Consider the following 13,439-nt stretch of genomic DNA (forward strand, 5'->3'; position numbering starts at 1 on the left):
GAAACACCACCCTCTATCAACGGAACCTGGTGTTGGCCTTTTGTAGAAAGTAGAAGCCCTTCATCTTAGGAGTCGGCATAAGATTATACATGAAGTGCACCTCCTTCGCCGTATGAGCATGACCCACACATCTCATATACGCCATATATAGGCAGCTAAGAGTCAACAAGCTATTTGGTGCTAGTTGAATTGGAGCGAGCCTGAAGTACTTTAGTACCTCTTCAAAGAACGGATGGAGATGAATTGTGCTTCCCACCTTCAATATATGTTCACTAAATGCCATAAAACCAGGGGGTGGCTCGTGCACCTGACACGTAGGAGTGGGCAGGTAGCATTGGAACTTGCCACTTATATGGAACTTCCTCATCAGCTCCATTAATTTATTCTCTGGCATATGGGAGACAAAAGAAGTTGCTAGTAGGGGGCCATAATTTGGCTTCTTGGGCACCAAATTTCAAAGAATTCTCTTTAGCATATCTACATGACCAAAAGAAAAAGGTGACGTTAGTACTGGACATTTTACCTTCCACTTATATTTCTGTCGCTATCTTCCCACGAGAGTTTTCCACCTAAGTGTTGGAGATGGAAGCATTAGAAATGGATACTCTATGGACAATGGTTTAGGAGATCCAGAGGTGGCTTTGAAATCGCTATTGAAAGCTTCCTCATAAAGAGGAGAGCCAGGGAGTGAAGGTTGAGGCGGAAGGTTCCCTTCCATAAACGTCAGCTCCATTTATAAATCTAGGAGACTCGCTCTAAGACTAGTAATGTAGTCGTCGAGATCCCTAGGAGAAGCAACCCCCACACCCCTAAAAACAAAATCTATCTCACTTTCAACAACCCAAATTTGTTGCCTAAGATTGATTAATTGCTCCAAGTGATACATACGGGCCTTCCTTAAGATCCCGCATGCGTGGTCTGGGTTATCTATAGATGGCTATGAATCCGACGAAGATAACTCTATGGGTTCAACAACATGAGGTATATTAGATGACCCATCGAAATCCATGTGACGACGTCTCATAACCAGCACATGTGCAAATGTGTGTGCAGTATGTAAGGTGTTACAAGATACAAGAAGAGCGTGTTTAAAACCCCTGGACGCTTATACATAAAAGGACAGTCAACTATGGGAGATGATAATGTGTGCGTAAGGTGACCTTACTTATGGACACGAGCACAGGGCTCCACGTGAAAGGGTATTGGGGCTAAAATAATGCCACTCTCGAATGGTAACTTAAACCCTCAAACATGAAAATATTAAATGAATAGCCAAGGGAATTCCTTGAGTAGGTAAAAAGCAACAATTGGAGGCTCGTAATCATAAAGGACGCCCACCACCACCTCTGCCTCAACGCCTCGCACCAGACAACGTCAAGTACCACCGGCCCCTTTATGGCTCGCACCAAACACCTACAATAAGAAAGGGGGTAGAAAGAGACAAGTTTTAATACCCAAGTAGACATACAATATCTATATACAAAAAAGAAGAAGAAGAAAGAAACACAAAGTGCTCTTGTAACGACCCAAATTCGCTAATAAGGCTTAGGGCCTTGATTAGCGTGCCTGGAGGGCAATAAGTGAATTATTGTTATAATATGTGAATTTATGTGAATATGTGATATATTTGTGTTGCACAATCCGAGACAGTCCTAGGGAGCGATTAGCTGGAAAGTCACAACGGGGTCGAAAATCCGACTTGGGACGAGTCGAGGGGCATTTCGGGTATTAGACACTTTATGGGGTTATCGGGTTATGGAAATAAATATTTGGAGATAATTTGAGGTTAGAATGTCTAGGAGGGAATATTGGGGAAATTTACCATTTTGCCCTCGGGGACGTTTTTGGTAACCCGAGCCTTGAGGTAACCTTAGGAACTTGAGTTAAGTAAAACAAAACCAAAAGAAGCCTTTAGAAAAAGAAGGAACCGACCCTCCCTTATGCCTATTCTCTCTCTTTATTTCTTGTAAGTCTTAGCAAGGTAAACTTTGGTGGAAATTACTCAAAACTAAGGAATTTCAGCTGGGATTTTGGGAGCTAGAGGCTAGGAGCTTAGAGAACTGATTTGGGGATTCACTTCAGCTTAAGGTAAGCTTTAATCTCAGTGAATTGTATTGAGTAACTCCTAATTTTTCTTAGAGTATGCATGTGTGTTGAGTGAAGAATTGACTTTGAGTTTGATAAGGATTTTGGCTTGAGTTCTTGTTGGATTTTGTTGCTGAATCTATAGTATAATCTCTATGGTGATTAGTTTGGATTGTTGGCTTGATTTTGGGGTTAATTGGATTGGTTTTTGAGGTAAAAATGGTGAGTTTTTCTGGGCTCGAGGGGTCGGGCCGTGACACTGTTCTTGCTGAGTCGCGGCCCCTTTGAACATATGGGCATCTGGAATTGGAGGCGCGTTGCGGTGCCCTTCAGGAAGGGCCACGGCGCGTGTAGGCTGATTTGAGGCAGGGACTTGGGTTGAGCTGGGGGTCGCGGAATGAGTTCCTAGGGCCGCGATGCTTAGTGCATTTTTGGGTTCTAAAGAGGTTTTAGGCTCGGGAATTCAATAGTTAAGGCTGGGGATGGATTTTATCAACCGGATTGATAGAATTCAATGTCCCAGAGACTAGAATTATGACCCAAAGCTATTCAATGGATTAGAACTTGATGGGTGGAAAAAGTTAATGTGTTGTGACTAGGGTTTCGGCGAGGCTCGGACTAGGGGACTGTGCTCGGGACATCGGTACTTGGAAAGCTTGGGACACAATTAAGAAAACTAATGTTCCCGTAGAGCTTGTGTTGCAGGGCACAACCCTATATAATTATGTTGTAGGGCGTAGCCCTTTGATTGAGTTTATATGTGTTTAAGAACATGCTTAATTATGCTATGTGTGCTCATATATGTGAATGAACGGCAAGAGCCGGGAGTGGTGAGTGCTGAGAACGGCGAAGGCCGGGAACGACGAAGGCCAAGAGCGGCAAGGCCGAGAACGGCAAGGGGCCGGGGGTGGCGTTTAGCACGCAGAGTGGGAGTTTCCAGGGCGAGACCCCGAAGGATACCTGAGATATCCTCACGGTATGGACCGCGAACCCAGGGCCTGGTAAAGTGCCTGGGACGGCATGGTCGTACGTGTATAGCCTGATGATGTCTTGTTTATATGTGTTAAGTGTTTAATATGCATATATTATCTAGTTGTGAGGGTTTTCTTGATGGGCTTCGGCTCACTCGTGCTCTATGGTGAAGGTAAAGGCAAGGGGAAATTCGACCAACCTTGGTCTGCCTGGCTGCCACAGCCAGGGGTACTTTTGGGGGATGATTGTACTAAACTTAAATTTTCTCATTTAGTCGACTCTGGTTATATTTTTGAATTGTAAATATTTCTAAACAATATTTTTGGGATCCCAAATGTTAAACGCTTTATAGTTTTCAATTAGATGTTTCTTTACAAGTTTATGACTTTGATTATGGTTTAATTACACTTTTGTCCTAAAACCTCGATTAGCGAGTTAATTGCACATTTTAAACTCACATAGTAATGACTCTAAGGCAGTAGGGCATTACCACTTGGTATCAGAGAGAGCTAAGGTTTATGGCTTCTGGAGAATGACCGAACATGTACGCTTGCTGTCAGTGGCAAGCTCGACTCAGGGTTGGTTGGTAATAATTGAATTGTATGTCTGATTATGTGCTTAAATGCCATGTTTTCCTTCTTATTCCATATAGAGCATGATCAATGATTTAACGTATGCATGATGTCAAGGCATGACCCATTGTGTGTTATATGCTATCTGTGTGTTTTTTGGATTGTTACTTATGGTTGACTGATGTGATTGGGAGGTGGTTTTGGATGTTGCTATCATGCTCGATGAGCGGCATCATTGATTACAGACATATTTGTTGAGATGCCTTGACAATCATCTAGACTCCGTGGCAGTCGGGCCGAGGATGATAACCAGGGTCTGGACCCTCCACCTGTCCCAAAGAATTGGCAACAAATGTTTGCCGAAATGGAAGCAAGACTGCAACGAACAGAAGAAGAATGTCGACAGTTGAGGCAACAGGCCCCTCCACAGGTCACTGGGTTGCCAATTCAGCAGGTTATGGCGCCAGTGCCAGTTCAACCTATTGTGGAGAACAAGTGCGAACCTTTATATGAGAGGTTCAAAAAGCAGCATCCTCCCACCTTTGAGGGTGGACCAGACCCACTGCGGGTAGAGCAATGGATGAATATGATTTCCTCTATTCTTGATTTTATGAGGTTTGAGGGGAACGAGAGGGTAGCTTGTGCAAGCTACATGTTCAGAGAGGATGCCCGCATCTGGTGGGATGTAGTAGTTCAGAGGAAAAATGTGACAGCTATGACCTGGGACGAGTTCAGAAACATCTTCAATGAGAAGTATTATAGTGTTGCAGTCCGAGCTGCGAAGGTTGATGAGTTTATTAACCTGACTCAGAACAGGTTGACCGTGACAGAGTATGCACCAAAATTTGACCGATTGGCGAAGTTTGCGCCAGATGTAGTGTCGAGAGATGCGGCAAGAAGAGACAGATTCATACGGGGATTGAATGTGTTGATCGCCTGTGATGTGAAGATCACCTTTGATCTAGAGACTACTACCTACGCTCAAGTTGTAGACAAGGCCCTTATAGCTGATGCTAGAAGGATGCTGCCTCCTTTTATTAGATCTAGTCGGGGTAGTGGCTCCACTAAGCAGAAGAGGAAGGCCCCAGATTCATTTGTTCCTCCCAGTTCAGATAGGAGGGCACAGGGTGGTTCTAGTGAGCGTCAGGGGCGGAAGTGACAACTGGAGGAGTTTTCCAGTGTGTTCTGGGTGCAGACGATGACATAAGGGTGAGTGCAGGATTAGGGACTGCTTCGTCTCTGGGAGTGCCAATCATCTGAAGAAGGACTGCCCACAAGCCAGGAAGGAGGAACCGAAGCAGGGCGACAGTCTCACTCCTGCCATGGTGTTTACTTTGACTTAGACTGAGGCGGAGGCTAGCCCCTCAGTTGTGAAAGGTCAGATTTTTAGTGCTAGTTCTTCTTATACTGCATTGTTTGATTCGGGAGCTACTCATTCGTTTGTGTCTGGTAGAGTGATAGATCAGCTGTGTAGACCTAGTGTTTTGTATGCTAGGGGTTTTCAGACTTTGTTGCCGACTAGGGAACAGGTAGTCTCTAGGAGGTGGATTAGAGCTTTACCAGTAGAGGTAGATGGTAGGGAATTGTTTGCTAATTTGATTGAGCTTGTGATGGATGACTTCGATATGATCCTAGGGATGGATTGGCTATCGAAGTATGGGGCGACGATTGACTGCAAGCGTAGGATGGTGACTTTTGAACAAGAAGGGGAGGTGCCCTTTGTATTTGTGGGAACAGCTAGTGGACCGCGGGTACCTATGATTTCAACACTGAAGGCTAGAGACCTGATGCAGGGAGGTTGCATAGGGTTCCTAGCGAATGTTGTGGATACCTTTAGGGTTGTGTCGGGTGGAGCGGGGGAGACCTTATTGGTATGCGAGTTTCTAGATTTATTTCAAGCAGATTTGCCAGGGCTGCCGCCGCAACGGGAGATTGATTTTCTTATAGAGTTAGTACCAGGAGCAGAGCCAGTATCTAGGACACCTTATAGAATGGCTTCGGTAGAGTTGAAGGTTTTGAAGATTCAGTTGCAGGTGTTTCTTGCCATGGGGTGCTCCAGTGTTGTTTGTCAAGAAGAAGGATGGATATCTTAGGATGTGTATTGACTACAAGGACCTGAACAAGTTGACTATTAAGAATAAGTTTCCACTGCCTAGGATCAACGATTTGTTTGACCAGCTTCAGGGAAGGACAGTGTTTTCGAAGATAGATCTCTGGTCAGGTTACCATCAGTTAATGATCAAAGAGGAGGACATACCAAAGACTGCTTTCCGCACAAGGTATGGACACTATGAATTCCTGGTTATGTCCTTTGGATTAACCAATGCCCCAGCAGCTTTTATGGACATGATGAATAGGGTTTTCAAGGACTATTTAGACAAGTTCGTGATTGTGTTCATCAACGACATTCTGGTCTATTCTTAGTCAGAGACAGAGCATGAGCAGCATCTATGTCTGGTATTGCATCAATTAAAGGAACATAGGTTATATGCTAAGTTCAGTAAGTGCGAGTTCTAGTTACCTCAAGTTACATTTCTGGGCCATATTGTCAGTAAGGAGGGGATTCTGGTTGACCCAAGTAAGATTGAGGCAGTGAGAGACTGGCCTAGACCGAGCAGTGTTCCTGAGGTAATGAGTTTTCTGGGATTGGCAGGGTATTATCGGCGGTTTGTTGGGGGGTTCTCCAAGATAGCCACACCATTGAAAAAATTGATAAAGAAGAAGACAAAGTATGTTTGGACAGACAGATGTGAGAACAGTTTCAAAGAGTTGAAGCGGCGACTGATCACCGCTCCAGTGTTGAGTCTGCCGACAGACAATGAGAAGTTCGTGGTTTATTGTGATGCTTCCAAACAGGGTTTAGGGTGTGTGGTCATGCAAGCTGGGAAGGTGATAGCCTATGCATCGAGACAATTAAAGGAGTATGAACAGAGATATCCCACGCATGATCTAGAATTGGAAGCGGTGGTATTCGCACTTAAGATTTAGAGACATTATCTATATGGTGAGAAGTGTGAGATATACACCGACCATAAGAGTTTGAAGTACTTCTTTACTCAGAAGGATCTGCATATGTGCCAAAGACGGTGGCTAGAGTTGGTTAAGTATTATAGTTGTGACATCCTATACCATCCTGGGAAGACCAATGTAATGGCTGATGAATTGAGTCGGAAAGGCCCAGGACAGCAGTTCAGTTCGAGACAGATATCTAATAAGCTAGCTAAGGAGATTACTAGAGCAGGTATAGAGTTGGTGGTTGGTTGGTTAGCCAACATCACTCTTCAGTGTACGCTCCTTGAGAGGATCAAGGAGGCACAGGGGAATGATTCCCAGTTGAGGGGTTACATGGAGAACGTCTTAGTCGGAGCGGCTAAGGACTTTACTATCTCGGAGATGGGGTTACTGAAGTATAAGGGTCGGATTTGTGTTATGATGGATTCAGATATCCGCCGAGCGATCTTAGATGAACTGCATACCACTCCCTATTCCTTACATCCAGGTACGACAAAGATGTCTCAGGATTTGAGAGCTTTGTATTGGTGGTCAGGCATGAAGAGGGATGTGATGGATTATTCGGCCAAGTGCTTAACTTGTCAGCAGGTCAAGGGTGAACATCAAAGGCCAGCATGGTTGCTGCAGCCTCTAGGGATTCCAGAATGGAAGTTGGAAGATATCGCCATGGACTTTGTGGTTGGTTTGTCGAAGACCGTGGGACAACATGACTCGGTGTGGGTGATTGTGGATAGGTACACCAAGTCCCCCCACTTTTTACCAATCAAGGCGACTTTTTTGGTGGAGCAGTATGTTGAGTTATATGTGAAGGAGATTGTTCGACTGCATGGGGCGCCAAGGTCGATAGTATCCGACAGGGACCCCACCTTCACCTCCAAGTTCTGGGAGAGTCTGCAGAAGGCTATGGGCACACATTTATGATTTAGTATCGCTTATCATCCTCAGATAGATGGTCAGACTAAGAGGATGATTCATATATTGGAGGACATGTTACGAGCCTGTGTGCTGGATTTTGGGGGATCTTGGAGTAAGTATCTTCCCTTGATTGAGTTCTCGTACAACAACAATTATCAGGCGACTATCGGAGTGGCTCCGAATGAGATGCTTTATGGGAGAAAGTGAAGATCACCTATCAATTATTATGAGACCAGTGAGAGGAGGTACTTAGGTCTTGAGATGGTTTAGAGGACCAATGAGGCAGTTGAGAAGATTAGAGCTCGAATTCTAGCCTCCTAGAGTCGCCAGAAGAGTTACTCGGACCTGAAACGCAGGAGTGTGGAATTTCAGGTTGGTGACCATGTGTTCCTTAGGGTTTCAACTTTGAGGGGAGTGAAACAGTTTGGTGTTCGAGGCAAGTTGAGCCCTAGATTTTTGGGCCCATTTGAGATTCTGGAGCGGATTGGAGAGGTAGGTTGCAGGTTGGCGATGCCTCTAGCCTTATCAGGGGTTCATGATGTGTTTCACATGTCCATGCTCCGGAAGTATGTGTCTGATTCGAAGCATGTTCTGAGTTATGAGAATTTGGAGCTGGATCAGGATTTGTCTTATGAGGAGAAGCCAGTTCAGATTCTCGACCATAAGGATAAAGTCTTGCGGAGCAAGACCATCACCTTGGTAAAAGTGTTGTGGAGGAACAGCAAGGTTGAGGAGGTGACGTGGGAATTTGAATTAGAGATGTGAGAGTGGTAACCCAAGTTGTTCAGGTAATTTCAAGGACGAAATTTGTGTAAGGGAGGGATAGTTGTAACGACCCAAATTCGCTAATAAGGCTTAGGGCCTTGATTAGCGTGCCTGGAGGGCAATAAGTGAATTATTGTTATAATATGTGAATTTATGTGAATATGTGATATATTTGTGTTGCACAATCCGAGACAGTCTTAGGGAGCGATTAGCTGGAAAGTCACAACGGGGTCGAAAATCCGACTTGGGACGAATCGAGGGGCATTTCGGGTATTAGACACTTTATGGGGTTATCAGATTATGTAAATAAATATTTGGAGATATGTTAGAGGTTAGAATGTCTAGGAAGGAATATTGGGGAAATATACCATTTTGCCTTCGGGGACGTTTTTGGTACCCCCAAGCCTTGAGGTAACCTTAGGAACTTGAGTTAAGTAAAAAAAAACCAAAAGAAGCCTTTAGAAAAAGAAGGAACCGACCCTCCCTTCTGCCTCTTCTCTCTCTTTATTTCTTGTAAGTCTTAGCAAGGTAAACTTTGGTGGAAATTACTCAAAACTAAGGAATTTCAGCTGGGATTTTGGGAGCTAGAGGCTTGGAGCTTAGAGAACTGATTTGGGGATTCACTTCAACTTAAGGTAAGCTTTAATCTCAGTGAATTGTATTGAGTAACTCCTGGTGTTTCATAGAGTATGCATGTGTGTTGAGTGAAGAATTGACTTTGAGTTTGATTTGGTTTTTGGCTTGAGTTCTTGTTGGGTTTTGTTGTTGAATCTATAGTATAACCTCTGTGATGATTAGTTTGGATTGTTGGCTTGATTTTGGGGTTAATTGGAATTGTTTTTAAGGTAAAAATGGTGAGTTTTTCTAGGCTCGAAGGGTCAGGCCGCGGCGCTGTTCTTGCTGAGCCGTGGCCCCTTACAACATAAGGGTGTTTGTAATTGGAGGCGCGCCGCGGTGCCCATCAGGAAGGGCCGCGGCGCGTGTAGGCTAATTTGAGGTAGAGCCTCTGGTTGAGCTAGGGGCCACGACATGAGTTCCTAGGGCCGCGACGCTTAGTGTATTTTTGGTTTCTAAAGAGGTTTTAGGCTCGGGAATTTAATAGTTAAGGCTCGGGATGGATTTTATCACCCGGATTGATATAATTCAATGTCCCGGAGACTAGAATTATGACCCAAAGCTATTCAATTGATTAGAACTTGATGGGTGGAAATTGTTAATGCGTTGTGACTAGGGTTTCAGGAGGATCGGACTAGGGGACGGTGCTCGGGACATCTGTACTTGGAAATCTTGGGACATCGGTAAGAAAACTACTGTTCCCGTAGAGCTTGTGTTGGCACAACCCTATATGACTATGTTGTAGGGCGTAGCTCTTTTATTGAGTTTATATGTGTTTAAGAACATGCTTAATTATGATATGTGTGCGCATATATGTGAATGAACGGTAAGAGCTGGGAGCAGCGAGGGCTAAGAACGGCGAAGGCCGGGAATGAAGAATGTCGAGAGCGGTAGGGTCGAGAACGGCAAGGGGCCAGGGGCGGCGTTTAGCACGCGGAGTGCGAGTTTCCTGGGCGAGACCCCAAAGGATACCTGGGATATCCTCACGGTATGGACTGCGAACCCAGGGCCTGGTAAAGCACCTGGGATGGCATGGTCGTACATGTATAGCCTGATGATGGCTTGTTTATATGTGTTAAGTGTTTGATATGCATATATTATCTGCTTGTGAGGGTTTTCTTGATGGGCTTCGGCTCACAGGTGCCCTATGGTGCCTGTAAAGGCAAGGGGAAAGTCGACCAACCTTGAGTATGGTGAGCGTGATGAGCAGAGCGTACATGTCTGGTCTGCCTGGCTGCCACAACCAAGGGTACTTTTGGGGGATGATTGTACAAAACTTAAATTTTGTCGTTTAGTCGACTTTGGTTATATTTTTTAATTGTAAATATTTCTAAACAATATTTTTGGGATCCTAAATGTTAAATGCTTTATAATTTTCAATGAAAAGTTTGTTTTCAAGTTTATGACTCTGATTATTGTTTAATTACACTTTTGTCCTAAAACCTCGATTAGCGAGTTAATTGCACATTTTAAACTCACTTAGTAACGGCTCTAAGGCAGTAGGGTGTTATAGCTCTTGTGGGGGATAGAACCACCAACCTATTGGATGTTTTGAAGACTAAAGCCCCAATAAGCTAAGAGAAATGAATGTAGTGATTCCTTTAAGGAGAAGACCTATTTATAGGAGGCTCAGACTCATTGTAGAGTCCCAAATTTGCTAATAAGGCTTAGGACCTTGATTAGTGTGCCTGGAGGGAAATAATTAATTTATTATGTTAATATGTGAATTTGATGAGTATGCGAATAGAAATGCATGTTTAGATGAAATAAATATGCATGTGGGCCCCTTTTGGCTATTAGGGGCATGTTTGTAATTTTAGCCCGCTGAAGGCCATAAATGAAATATTTTTGTATATTGTGATTGGTGCCACATGTGAGTGGTGATATATTTGTGATGCACGATCTAAGACAGTCTTAGGGAGCGGTTTAGCTAGAAAGTCATAACGGGGTCAAATGCTTGGCTCGGGACGAGCCTGGGGGTATTTTGGAGATATAACATATGTTTGAGAATTATCAGGTAACGGGTAGTAGTTTGGAAATCATTTGGACATGTTTGGATTAAATGGGGATTTATAGGAATACTCGAGGACTTAACGGGATTTGGTAAATGAATAAATTTCCCTTGGGTTACTTAAGGGTTAGGGATAAGTTCAAGGGGCAGGGCCGCGGCCCTAATTCAAAGTGTTGGCTGTTTGTAGGTTCTTGGCTCGGGAACCCAAAAGTTAGGGCTCGGGAAGGATTTTACCACCCGGATTGGTAGAATCCAAGGTCCTGGAAACTAGAATCATAACCCAAAGTAATTTAATAGATTAGAGCTTGATGGATACATTTTTTCAATGCGTTGTGACTAGGTTTTTCAGCGAGGCTCGGACTAGAGCACTATGCTTGGGATTTTGGTGCTTAGGAAGCTTGGGACACAGGTAAGAAAACTGTTGTACTTGTAGAGCAGGGTGTGGCCTTATAGTTTGTATTGCAGGGCACGACCCTATGTGATTGAATTGCAGGGTGTAGCCCTATTATTTATGTTTTGTATTTGTTTAATTATTTCTTGATTATATGCTATGTATTGCATACTTGTGAATGAATGGCGAAGGCTAGGAACGGCAGGAAGCCAGGTACAGAAAGGGGCCAGGAACAGCGTTAAGCACGTGGAGTGCAAGGCCGAGTACGGTAAGGGGCCGGGAGCGGCGTTGAGCACGCAGAGTGCAAGGGGTTAGGGTAAGACCCGATGCTTGAGTCATCCTCACGGTGTAGACTGCGAACCCAGAGCCTGGTAAAGTGCCTGGGACGGCAAGGCCGCTATGTGTTTAGCTTGTTGGCTACTTGGTTATATGTTGATAGCTAGATATGCATATGTTGATTGTTTCATGTTGAGTTTTCTTGCTGGGCTTTCGCTCACGGGTGCTCTATGGTGCATGTAAGAGCAAAGGAAAGGTCAACCAACCATGAGTACGGAGAGCGTGAAGCGACGTGTACATGTTCGGCCTGCCTGGCTGCCACGGCCAGGGGTATTTTTGGGAAACGTTATGTATTAACCTGAATTTTGTCGCCTAGTCGACCTTAAATGTATTTTGAGTTGTAAATATTTTCTAAACATTATTTTGGGATCCCAACTGTAAAACTTTTTGACATTTTGAATGAGTATCCAAATGTCTTATATTTAATGACTGGAATGAGTTTTATCTCAACTTAGCTACACTTTTAACCTAAAACCTCGATTAACAAGTGATTAGCACGTTTTAAACTCACTTAGTAACGACTCTAAGGAAGTAGAGCGTTACAACTTGGTATTTGAGCGAGCCAAGGTTTATGGTTCATGGAGATTGACCGAACATGTACGCTTGCTTCCAGTGAAAAGCTCAACTCAGGGTTGAATTATATGCTTGATTGCGTGTTTAAGTGCCCTGTTTGCCTGATTATGTTAAGTAGAGCATGATAAATGTGTTGACATATGCATGATGCTAGGGCATGACCCCCCTTGATTGTTGTATGTTATATGTGTTTTGTGGACTATTGTTTATGGTTGGTTTATATGAACTGGGAGGTTATTTTGGATGTTGTTATCATGCCTAATGAGCGGCGTCATTGATTGCAGGCATATTGTTGAAATGCCTCGGAGACCAGTCAGACTCCGCGACAATAGGGCCGAGGATGACAACCAGGGTCAGGACCCTCCACTTGCCCCACAGAATTGACAACAGTTGTTTGCCGAAATGGAAGCTAGCCTTCACCGAATAGAAGAAGAGCTTCGACAGTTGAGGCAATAGGCCCCTCCTTAGTGCATTGCGTTGCAGGTTCAAAAGGCTGTGGCGCCAATGCCAGTTCAGTTTGTTATGGAGAATAGGTGGAAACCTTTGTATGAGAGGTTCAGGAAGCAACATCTTCCCACCTTCGAGGGTGGACCAGACCCACTGCGGGTAGAGCAATGGATGAACATGATATCTTCCATCCTGGAGTTCATGAGGGTGGAAGGGAATGAGAGGGTAGCTTGTGCCAGCTACATGATTAGAGAGGATGCCCGCATCTGGTGGGATGTGGTGACTCAGAGAAGAAATGTTGTAGCTATGACCTGGGAAGAGTTCCGAAACATTTTCAACAAGAATTATTATAGTGTCCCAGTCCTAGCTGCGAAGGTTGACGAGTTTACCAACCTAACTCATAACCGGATGATAGTTACTGAGTATGCCTTGAGGTTTGACCGGTTGGCGAAGTTCGCGCCAGATTTGGTACTGAATGATGCGGCACGAAGGGATAGGTTTGTGCGGGGACTGAATTTCATGATCGCTCGTGATGTAAAGATAACCTTGGATCCGGGGACTACTACGTATGCCCAGGTAGTGGACAAGGCCCTTACTGTTGAGGGGGCCGAGGGTCAAATATGGAGAGAGGGCGCTGCTAGGTGAGATGCTAAAAGGACGATGCCTCATTTTTCCAGATCTAGTCTGGGTAGTAGCCCCAGTGAGCAGAAGAGAAATGCCCCATACTTTTTCATTCCTCCTAGCT

This window comes from Humulus lupulus, chromosome 2 (assembly GCF_963169125.1).
Source record: "Humulus lupulus chromosome 2, drHumLupu1.1, whole genome shotgun sequence".
Classification (NCBI taxonomy): Eukaryota; Viridiplantae; Streptophyta; class Magnoliopsida; order Rosales; family Cannabaceae; genus Humulus; species Humulus lupulus.